Here is a 12,164-nt window from a genome sequence, read left to right on the forward strand (position 1 = left end):
TCTGCCTCCCGATGCAGGAGATGCAGGCGTGATCTCTGGGTCTGGAAGATCCCTTGGAGAAGGGAATGGCTACCCATTCCAGTATTCTTGCCTGGAAAACCCCATGGCCAGAGGAGCCTAGTGGGCTTATACGGTCTATGGGGTCTCAAAGAGCTGGACACAACAACCACCACACAGGTCAAATTCCCAGTTTGAATAACGCGGTTTCCCTTAACAAACAAGCAAGTGTACAAACCAGGGAAATCTCAAAAGTGCTGTGAGTCCGCAGGGCCTTTACCATTCATCAGAGGAGCCCCGCCCCCTCCCCGCCCCCCGCCTCTGGTTCGCTGCCCTGGCCCATCACAGGATAGTGAGCCTGGGGAAGATGTACAAGAGCTGAGGGGTACACCTGTTTTTAAAAAATATAAAGTCTGGGAAGAGCTTTCGCAAACTCCGGCACCTTCTCACTCCAACCACTTTAGGTAAGTGCACACATGGAAGGCGAGAATCTGGTCCTTGGTTCTCTGAAGAGCGTACAAGCGGTACCTCCTGGAAGGCCCCCACGTCCCCCGAGGCTGGGGTGCCGAGTACGCCAGGGGTTCTACCAGCTTTTAGAGTGAGCAAGGCCTGTGCAGAGGCAGACATTTCTTGTAAGGAGAGGCCCTCCCATCACGTACAGGAGAACTGGGGACAGCTCTGGCACCTGAGGACCTTCTTCGGGGTTTGGTGCTGAGAGACCACAGAAATCACTTGTCTTTTTTTTAAAATGTATTTATTTGACTGCACTAGGTCTTAGTTAAGGCACGTGGGGTCTTTAGCTGGGGCATGTGGGATCCAGTTCCCCAGCCAGTGATGGAACCCAGGCCCCTGCACTGGGAGGGCAGAGTCTTAGCCACTGGACCACCAGGGAAGTCCCAGAAATTGCTCTTCTAAGTTGGTCATAAGTATTCTGAGGACAGATGTGTGTCTCCCTCTCTCTTTTTTAAAACTATTTCCCCACCAAGGGCCCAGGACAGTGCGGGGCAGATGGCCAACCTACACAAACAGAGCACACGGACTCCTCTGTGTCACGGGAGCTTAGGGCTCAAGGACACCCTTAGAATTCTTCAGCTCACTCATGCATCTTGTGAAATGAAATTCAGTCCCAAAGACATCTGAGAATCCATCCAAGCTTTAAAACACCAGAGAAAGATTCCAGTAACATCACATGTTGACCTGTTTCCGGGTCTAAGGGCCTGGAGTACAAGGGACATTTCTTACGTGTAACATGCGTGCCCGTCCGAGTTCCTTCATGGACCTGGAACAGCTGCTGCCATCGGTAGCAACCTTAACCTTTACAGGGCGATTCGGGCTCCTCCATCTTCCAATCCTCAGGCTGTAGAGTCTAAAGACCTATTTTTTTTTTTTTTAATTACTAAGACTTCGTTTTTGGCCGTGCTGGGTTTTTGTTGCAGTGTGTGGGTTTCTCTAGCTGTGGGGCGGGCTTAGCTGCCCCTTTTCATGTGGGATCTTAGTTCTCCCATCAGGGATCGACCCCATGTCCCCTGCATTAGAAGGTGGCTCTTATCCACGGGACCACCAGGCGAGTCCCTAAAGGCCGTCTATGTCTTGCAGATCTGGTGTATTTTGGCAGGTGTTCCCATTTCCCTTCTCTTCTTCTGAGCTGGGGAGAATTTAAGTTTAAAAGGAAAATAAATGTGAGTTACCTTTCTAACTTTTGAACACCTGTGAGAGTCACGGGGTGGGCTGTGCATTTGGTTTCCTAATCTTTCCTTGGTCTCAGAGCGCTGGCTGTTTACCCTGATATCAGCTCTTTCCCAGTCACCCATCCCCCTGCTGATAGCTGGGCCCCCAGCTGCCCCCAGAAAGACCACACTCCCTGACCTCCCTTGCTTCCCAGGTGGCACTGGTGGTGGAGAACACACCTGCCAACGCAGGAGACGTGAGAGACACAGGTTCGATCCCTGGGTCAGGAAGATCCCCTGGAGAAGGGAATGGCTACCCACTCTAGTATTCTTGCCTGGAGAATCCCATGGACAGAGGAGCCTGGGGGGCTAAATCCATAGGTCACAAAGAGTCGGACATGACTAAAATGACTTAGTTCGTGCGACCTCCCTTGCAGCTGATGGTGGCCAAAAAGACATAAACAGCAGGGCTGCCTGGAAGCTTATGGAAAGTTCCATCAGAGATGGCACTGCACGTGCTTCTTATTTCTGCTTCTCCTGCTTACTGTTTTCCCTTGTTGTGGACCAATCCACTCTGAGTTAGTGGCTAAACCACCACAGTTTATTATTGTTTGTGATTCTCTGGGTTGGCAATCTGATAGCTTTCTTATGCTGGTCTGGCCTGATGTCCCAGCTGGGCTGTAGGACTTGAGATGGCCTTGTGGTCATGTCTGGTTGCTGAGGCTCCCCGGTTCTTCTCCTTAAGGTGCCTTGCTCTCCCTCAGGCTAGGTGGACTTTATCACAAAATGGATATCGGGGTCTCAAGAAGGATACAGAGGAAGCGTCAAGATGGTTTAAGGCCTGGTCTCTGGTGTGCACACGTCACTTCCGCCAAATTGAATTGGTCAATCTGGATTCAAGGGTGAAGAAACAGACCCCACGTCTTGATGGAAGGAGAGGCAGTGTCCTTGATATTGTGCAGACACAGGGGAGTGGCTCACTGGGGACCATTACCAAGAACCATCTTCCCTGGTGGTCCAGTGGTCAGGAATCCACCTGCCCATTTTGGAGACACAGGTTTGATCCCTGGTCCAGGAACTAAGATCCCACATGCCATGGGGCCACCAAGCCCATGAACCACAACTCCTGAAACCCACCTGCCTAGAGCCCATACTCCACAACAGGAGAAGCCTGCACACCTCACCGAGAGAGTAGCCCTTGCTCTGTGCAACTCAAGAATGCCTGAGTGCAGCAACGAACAGCCCGTGCACCGCAGCAAAGACCCAGCAGAGCCACTCAGTTCAGTTCAGTTCAGTCGCTCAGTCCGACTCTTTGCGACCCCATGGACTGCAGCACGCCAGGCCTCCCTGTCCATCTCCAACCCCCGGAGCTTACCAAAACTCACGTCCATTGAGTCGGTGATGCCATCCAACCATCTCATCCTCTATAAATAAATTTTTTTTTTCAAAAGAGGCATTGGAACAAAAAACAAAACACCACCACCTATCATACTTGTTGCCTAGAAAGCGGATGTGATGTCTAGAATCCAAGCAGCTATCCTGGACAAGTTTGGAGGCCACGTGCTGGGGATGGGGAAGCTTGCTGCTAGATGAAAGATCTCGAGCTCCTGGCAGCTATGTCAAGGCTGTCTGTGAGTGGCAGGCTGTCCCGCCATCGGGGTTTAATGGGAGAGATCTGTATGCTCTCATTTGTTGGAGCCACTGGCATTTTGAACTTTCTGTTCCTTGCAGCCAAATCTTTACATTCTCTCCATGCTCAACCTCTTTGAAATGCCCAGCCCTACTTAGTTTAAATTACACAACTCAGGGTTTTCTGCAGATCCAGGGTCACAGAGGAAGAGGAAAACGGAACACTTTGAAGATGCCACCATGATGTTTTGATATAATTTCGTGTTCCACCTGGCCAGCCTGGGGAAAGCACGATGAGGCAGAAAGGGGTTAGAAGTTGTCATGCGCCTGAAGCATTGCCTGGTTCCAAGTTGATCAGCGTAATCTCAAGGCCTAGCCCGGGGAAAGCCCAGAAACCACAGCGACAGGTCCAGGAACGTCCCAGGCAAATCGTAAAAGCCAAACCTGCCCAGGCATAGATCTGTGGGTCCGTGGTTCATTTGGGTGTGGTTGGAGCAGGCCTGCTCCTTGATGCAAAGATAAGCTGTGCATCTCAAATGCCGTCTGGAAACCATTCTTCCATCTCCGTGATGAGAGATGATTTTGAGTTGGGTCTCTCGCTTTTGCATGTGCACCAGGGTGGGTTTTAGAGATGAACAACAGTTTTCTCCCCCATCCCGTTTTCCCATCAAGTACTAGGGCTTGGTTTGGGCTGTACTTACACCACGTCGCGAGCAGAAATAGAGCAGGGCGCTCCCCAGAGGACAAGCGGCGTCGTATCCTCTTACGTATTCCCACTCATAATTACCTGAGGCGGTTTTGAGTTTGCATTTCTTTTCTGTAATGACACAGTAGACCCCAAGTGTTAACTGGAAACAGAAATGTTCCCCCCCCACCTCTGCCCCACCCTTAAACCATCGCCCCGCGCCCCTTCTGAGTTGCCCTGCTCCACCCTCTGTACCCAGCAGGGTGTACACCAGTCCTGGGCTCATTAACCGACCAGTGAAACCAGATTGATCCAGAGGCTTCAGCTACTATTAGAGGCCAAGGGACTTGGAACCCTTATCTCATCCCTCTCTCTCCTGCAAACAGCATGCTTAGTCGCTCAGTCATGTCTGATTCTTTGCGACCCCATGGACTGTAGCCTGCCAGGTTCCTCTGTCCCTGGGATTCTCCAGGCAAGGATACTGGAGTGGGTTGTGGTGCCTTTCTCCAGGGGATCTTCCCGACCCAGGGATCAAACTCATGTCCCCTGTGTCTCCCCCACTGCAGGCGGATGCTTTACCTGCTGAGCCAGCGGGGAAGCCCAAACAGAACAGCACACAAACAGGCCTGGACAGAGAGAAGCCCTCTATCTGCCTCCAGGGAAGGCCCGTGCACAGGGCTGCTTCTGCGACCTTGCTTTCTCTTCATCTCTGACTTTAGAGGCTTCCCCACCAGGGCTGTCCAGCATTTCTAGACCTCAGTGTGGGGTCTTCCGGTCACTCATACCCCCCATCACTGCCTTCAGATGCTGCGTCTTGCAGGTACCCTCACTGTCTTTAGCTGTCTCTAAAGGACGAGCTGACGAGGTCACGTATGGGAAACCTGGACATACGACAAAATCGCAGCCTGGTTAAAACAGAAAATACGTGTGTGTACACGTACACGTATACTTGTGTCCAGAGGTCTCGGCCTAGAAGACAAATCTGCATATCCTGGGGGCGTACATTTGCATATATGTGGCACAAATTTGCATATTATATTCATAAGCCCCTGCTTCCAAATAAATCTACATTTGAGCACCTTATTCTACTCTAATTTATATTCCCCCCTTAGACCCTTGTTTTATCACATCAGCTGTATTACTGATGTACTGAACTCCCCTGGTTTGTCCTCCATATCCCAGCATCTGTTCGAGTCTTTAAGAAATGCTTGTTAAGTATCACTGTTGCTTTCTGTGAAACCAGCCCTTGGACATCGGTCGGTCTTCGTGAAAGGAGAGTCAGCTTTTAGGTGTTGTCTCTAACGGGCAGAGACCAGGGCTGCTGCCCAGAGCCTTCAAGGCACAGCGGAGCCCCAGAGCAAAGAACCGCCCAGCTGCAAACACCAAACCCCGCTGTGGGGCTAGTGTCATTTCTGCTGGGGGTGGGGTGGGGAAGGGGTATTGTCATTTCTGCCTGTCTCCCTGCCTCCCTCCCCAGGTGTTTCCTGGTGGTTTCAAAACTCCTCTAACAAGACACAATTTTTTTTCGTACCATAAATAGAGCTACGAGGCTATCCATGATCCCCATAGTGTGAGGGTCCGTGTGCACGCGTTATGGTCAAAGGGAGCTAGAAAGATGGGAGGAACACCATTAAGGATGACGTAGAATAAGGTATTACGGAGACGCTTAATGAGACTTACTGTTTCTCGAGTCCTTCCTGAGTGCCAGACCCTGGGCTGAACACTTCACGTTTTACACATGTCCCTAACGTCAGCTGCCTGGTGACCCAAGTTCACTGCCCCCACAGGTCACACGCGGACGTCCCAGTTGCTTTGCTCGGCTCCTCTGCCAGCGGGAGCCCCGTGTGTCCCTGGGTGACAAGCCCGCTTTTCATGAGGATGCTGAGGACGGGGCTGGGCAGACTCATTAAGACACAATTCTCAAAGCACACGTTTTTGTCATTTCAAAGCGTGCAGTTCCATGGTTTTTACTGCACTCACCAGTTGTGAAACCGTCACCACCATTAACTTTAGAACATTTGCATCCCCCTGAAAAGAAACCCTGCTCCCCTTACCAGTCATGCCCAACCCCTCTTCCCCCAGCAGCCACTATTAACTTTCTGTTTCTATAGATCTGCCTGTTCTGGCCATTTCCTCCAAATGGAATCATAATATGTGTGACCGGTTTCTCTCATCTAACTGTGCTTCCAAGGTTCATCCATGTTGTACTGAGTATAGTACTTCCTTCCTTTTTCTTTTTTCTGTTTTGCCAACTACTGTGCTATATGGATATAGCACATTTTATCTATCCATTCACCAGTGAACCCACTTGATTGTTTCCTTTTTTGGCCATTATGCATAAAGTTCTGTGAATATTTGCAGGTACTTTTTGTGTGGATATGTGTTATCATTTATTTTGGGCATACGCAGTAGCAGGATTGTTGTATCTTTGAGGAGCAGACACCTGCACCATTTTACTTTCCCACCAGCAACGCATGAAGGCTGCTGTTTTCCCACATCCTCACCAACACGTGTTATAATGTCCTTCGGGTAATAGCCATTCTAGCACTCCTGGTTACGTCTTGCTCCATTAAAAAAAAAAGTCTGCCACGTTCGTAATCTCACATCTAACCTCCTGTGTCTGTTTTCTTCTTTACGTCGAGCCCACAGTTTGTGTCCGGCACATCACTCCGGAATGAATGAGTGAATGGCCTCAAACGTCCCCATGCTCCCTGCTTTCAGACCTGGAGGGCGGAGGTCGGCGACAGTTTCCCCCCCAACTTGGCATCTATCTTGCTGCCTCTTTCAGGGCTTGTGACCTTCCCACGATCCTTTCTGCAGTGGAAGCTCCGTGAGGGCTTCGGAATGAGCGACCAAGCTTCTGGGCTTCTGCGTTCACCCTATGTCGTGTCTGGATGGCTGGCGGGACCGTGAAAGCCTGCACTCCTAAGGGCTGGCTTGAGAGAGGTGGCCGGGCTGTCCTGACGAGAGGGGCTTCAGATCGCTTATAGTGGCTCAGGCAGCAGATAACCCAGCCTGAGTTCAAAGTACGAGGTCAGGAGTGTGAGTCAGAACCGAGGGAGGAAAGGGTCAGGTGGGGCCACACCCAGCTCAGCCTTTAGGAAGGATCCAGATGCCATCACATGAAAGGGAAGGAGGGAAGGAGGAAAGGAGGGAGGAAGGGAGGAGGGGAGGGAGGAGGAATCCGGAGCCCTCCCCAGCACAGCACCGCCCAGAGAAGCAACACTGCAGCCGAGCACGTAAACAGCAGGGCCTGGAGCTGGGAAAACATCCCTGGATGGGCCCTTCTGCTCGGCTCAGGCGGGCGCCCCAAAGCAGCGCGCAAGGGCTGGGAGGAGTCTCCCCGGCCGCTCCCAGCCCCTCGGGAGGAGCCGGCGGGTTTAGTGCCTGGTGCCCTAGGGCCTCGGCGCGGGGGGTTTGCCTCCGCCACCCAGGACACATCCACATCTCACAGTCAGGGTCGGAGTTTATAGTGTTGGCTTTTGGGGAGCTCCCCTGGCACCGAGGTTATCCGGGAATTTCTGCCAAATTAAACCCGTATGCCTTCCTCAGCATGTTAAAAAAAAAAAAAAAAGGCACTTATTTTTGGATTTCAAAAAAATTACATGTTACCCTTGGCAGGCTTTAATGTTTAAATGATATTTTTAGAAGGGGTGATTTAAGGGCCATGAAAGTAAATTAGAAATTTATTCACTCATTGTATTGAGTGCCTATTAGGTCAGGTATCCAGAGAGCTATAAAACCAGTGGCCTGTCTTCAAGGAAGATAAAGCTGAAAGAACAGCCAGATAGCAGGCAACTCGCAGATCCTTCCAGACTTGGTGAGACCTGCTCTGTCCAATTTGGCAGTCACTGGCCGCAGGTGGTTCCGGGGACCTGACCATGTCCAAGGTGAGACGTCCTTGTAACAGACACACCGGGGCCTGGGGCTCCCGCACGGGCAAAGCCTGCGGAATGTCTCATCAATCATTTTAGGTATTGAGTATATACTCAAAGGGAAATATTTTGGTCCCATTGGGCTGAATATATTACTAAAATGGATTTCACCTGTTTCCTTTTCTTTTAACTGGAGAAGGAAATGTCAACCCACTCCACTATTCTTGCCTGACAAATCCCATGGAAAGAGGAGCCTGGCAGGCTATGGGGTCACAAAGAGTTGGACACGACTGAGCGACTATCACTCACTTTTCCTTTAATGTGGTCTCTAGAAATATTCAAACCACATACCTGATCTGTATTCTATTTTAGGCCTGGGTCAGCCCCTCAGAGCTCTTTTCTACATCCAACTTTCTGGGGAAGATTGAGGATATAAACTTTTATATAGTTGGTGTAGATACAATTTTCTATGTACAAGGGAGACTTGAGTTTGTCAATCTGAGGCTCTTCGTTGGAAAGGTGGGATTTTTTTGCCCCCAGAGGTAAAACTTAAGTTGCCAGCAGGTGTTTACGGAAGGAGCTGAGGTGGAGGGCGCTGTCACCGTGGGGCCGATTCCAGAGTGAACACAGGACCATGAGTGTGTGCAGTGAGGGCCTCCACTGAAAGCAGAGACTGTGTTTTGGGTCCTTCTGCCACTTAGAGGAACTGCAGAGAACAAGCCCAGTGGGGGTAAGTGCTGCCTGAGCAGCTGGGAGTCCTGGGGGCTGCATGGCCTCTGAGCCCCGGGACAGGAGGGTGGAGGAGAAAATTTGTTTTTAAAGAAATGTATTTTTTAAAAATTTATTTGTTTATTTGTGTGGCTGCACCAGGTCTTAGTTGCAGCATGAAAACACTTAGCTGGGGCACTCAGGATCTAGTTCCCTGACCACCCGGGTCCTCTGAAGGGCAGAGTCTTAGCCACTGGACCCCCAGTGAAGTCCCAGAGAAGAGCATTTTTATTCAGACTTCATAAGAAAATAGAATTCCCCGAACATCACGTCCCTGAACTCCTTTGTGCAGGAGAGTCACTGGTTTAGGAAACGTGTTAAGAAAGGAAAACTGAGACACACACAGGGAATGTGCCCCATGGCAGCCGGAGACCTCTGGCCTCCTGCGGGGACCGAACTGAGACGCCTGTCGGTTCCCAGCCATCTCTCCGGCCCAGAGTGCGTGTGTAAACTCCCCCCTCAGGGTACTCGTGCAAGGAGTGATGATCAGAAGCGCACAGGATCATGTTTATGGGTGTCTGGGGGATTCTTAAGCTGAGTCAGGGCAAGCGAGGGGAAAAATATAAGTTCTCTCCCAGCTCTCATTTCAGCTGTGATTCCAGACACGGGATTACTGAGCGGCAAGAGGCAGGGGGTCTGATGTGAAATCTACAGAAACGAGCGAGAAAGCACCACGAATGGGAATCTCTAAGCTTTACCCCTGGGCCATGTGTAAGGGGCTCTCCCTCTGGAAGAGAAAGAGTTGGGGGTCAGTATCTCCCCCATTGCTGACTTTTGCGAAGGATTTAAGCCAGATTGTTGCTCTTCCTTGAGTGGCACTGGTTATAAATACAGTATTTTCCTTTTTGTTTCATTCCATAATTTCATTTTTCAATGTGCACAATACCCAGGTTTCCCGCCACACATTGAAACGCTGTTCACACCCAATCTTTCCACAGCTTCCCAATCTCATCTCAGCATCTCTTGCTTGGCGTGCGTAAGGTAAAGTTGCTCAGTTGTGTCCGACTCTTTGCGACCCCGTGAACTGTAGCCTACCAGGCTCCTCTGTCCATGGGATTTTCCAGGCAAGAGTACTGGAGTGGATTGCCATTTCCTTCTCCAGGGGATTGTCCTGACCCAGGGATCGAACTCAGGTCTCCATCATTGCAGACAGACGCTTTACCATCTGAGCCTGCATAGTCATGCAGTGATCCGAGTGAACTCATTTTAGCTGCCTGTCCATAATACTCCATAAGTAAAAAAGACAAAGGATTTAGACAAATTTGTTGTTGTCGTCTAGCCCTAAGTCAGGTCTGACTCTTGTGACCCATGGACTGTATGGAGCCCACCAGGCTCCTCTGTCCACGGGATTTCCCAGGCAAGAATACTGGAGGGGGTTGCCATTTCCTCCTCCAGGGGATCTTCTCAATCCAGGGATCGAACCTGTGTCTCCTGCATTGGTAGACGGATTCGCTACCACTCAGCCACCAGGGAAGCCCTTAGGCAAATTAGTGTATATTTTGAGAACAGCACAGAGTCTAGGGGTGTGATGGGGTGGGAATACGCCAGAAATAAAAGAGAAATTTTATTTTCTGGGGGAATTGTAATCTTAAATATAAAAATTTTCTGGGGCTCTGTAATCAGTGTAGAGCCGAGGGGGAATGCGTGTTAACTTCTTTTCTTTCTATTTTTAATCCTGATTGGTTCAGAAGTTGTGGCTTTGTTGGAGACTGTTCTGTGGGGGCCAGTTACAGCTGCATGCACACCCTCTGTGTGGTGTGGTGGAGCACTGGGACACGCAGGTGTCTTTTGTGTTCTTGACCTTTTCTCTAGCTGTCGGCCTAGCAGCCTTTATTCCCTTGAGATTTCTCTTCCTAGTTTGGGCACTGGAGTGAGGCAGGTCCCACTCCTAAGCCATGAGACCTTGGGCGAGTTACCCACTGTTTCCCAACCTCAGCTGTTAAATAGGCAGAATAATGGTGCCAGCTCAGAGGGCTGGGTGAGGATTAAAAGAGATTATTCACATAATGCCCTGAGCCCGGAGCCTGGCACTCGGTAAGCCCTGGCTATATTTATTATCTCTCCCCTGCCAGCCTCGTCCTGGGTTCCTATAGAGCAGTGCGCCTCAAAGGGGCACCCAGGGAAGCCTCCCAGGTGCCCGAAAGCCCGTGACAGAGGCCAACCTCGAACCCCACCCTGGACCTTGGCCATCGGGCCGGCTGGGCCTGGGCCCCGGCGATGTGCGCGGACAGGCGACCCCGGGAGAAGCCTGCGTGTGATCCCGCCTCCCCGGCTCACCTGTGGGAGGAAGCCGCGCGGGTGCTGGGAAAGGACTGCTGACTCAGCGCTCCCGCCAGGCCGGCCGGGGCGGGAGCTGCGGGCACACCCCTGCCCCCAGCGCGGCTGGCACGGAGGGGCCCGGAGGGGGGCTTTCTGAGGGCACCCCGCCCGAGGCCCGGGAGGGTTTAGCAGACCCTGCAGGGGAGGGCGTTGGATCCAGCAGTGAACCGGGAGGAGCGGGGCGGGGCGGACCAGCTCTCAGGATGCAAACTTGGCCTCGCGCTCTCTCGGCCCGCCCTCCCGCGGCAGCCGGGCGGAGCTCTCTGCCCGCTCCCGCCGCCCTGCCTGCTGCCCTCTGGGGCTCCACCCGCCGCCCCCCAACTCTCCAGCGAACGTTCCCCTTGGCGCCCCCATTCTGTGTTCCCTAGCCAACGTATTCACACGTTGGCCTTACCTGGGAGGCGATAAGCTGCCCTCTAGGCCAGGGTGTAATTCACCCCCTGGACCGCTGTTGAACCAAGTGCCTGAGTGACCGCCCTTCCTGGGGTCTGGGGACGCAGCGGAGAACAAGGACCGCCGCCAGCACCGCCAGCCCCGGGCGCCGTCACCCAAAGGCTCCCCGTTGGTTTCCTTGCTTCCGCTCTTACCCTTTACCCTCAGGTCCTCACAGCATCCCCGCCCCACCCCAGAGAACGTTTAAGAACACACGCGCCTTTACTTCTCTGCTCAAAACCATCTAGAGGCTTCTGGTCATGTTTAGAAAAGAACCACACTCCTTTCCAGGTCTCTCAGGGTCTGTATTCGCACTCAGGGAACCTTTGCTCTTCCCCTTCCTCCTCCCGGAAAGCTCTCCCCAGACGCGGCGCTGGCTCCTTCCTTCTCATCCCCTGGACCCTCCTTGCATCTAACCCCGCTCGACTCTGTCATCCTCCGTCTCCCACTCTGCTGTAGTTTTCTTAATGGCATTTATTATTTTTTTATGTGTTTAAAATGAAATATAGTTGATTTACAATGTGTTAGTTTTGGGCGTACAGCAAAGTAATTCAAATCTGTATCTATATCTAGGGTTGGCCAAAAAATTCTTTCAGTTAGTGACTTTGATGGTCAATAAAGTCCTTGAACATAAAAATGTCTTTTATTTTTTATTTAAAGCCAAACAAACTTTTTGGCCAAACCAACATATATACTCTTTTTTTTTCTTCAGATTCTTTCCCATATAGGTTATTACAAAGTGTTCAGTATAGTTCCCTGTGCTATATAGTAGGTCCATGTTGTTTATCTATC

The 12,164-nt window shown here is 51.3% G+C and overlaps 1 long non-coding RNA gene across 1 annotated transcript; it reads right to left on the minus strand.

Moving 5' to 3' along the window:
* Positions 1 to 335: 335 nt before the first annotated feature.
* LOC133059930 (uncharacterized) lies at positions 336 to 11,166 on the minus strand. Its single transcript, XR_009693657.1, has 3 exons — positions 10,899 to 11,166; positions 5,510 to 5,585; positions 336 to 4,110 (listed from the first exon to the last, which is right to left on the minus strand). It is a non-coding gene; the product is annotated as an uncharacterized LOC133059930 (long non-coding RNA).
* Between the last annotated feature and the right edge of the window lie 998 nt (positions 11,167 to 12,164).

This window comes from Dama dama, chromosome 7 (assembly GCF_033118175.1).
Source record: "Dama dama isolate Ldn47 chromosome 7, ASM3311817v1, whole genome shotgun sequence".
Lineage (NCBI taxonomy): Eukaryota > Metazoa > Chordata > Mammalia > Artiodactyla > Cervidae > Dama > Dama dama.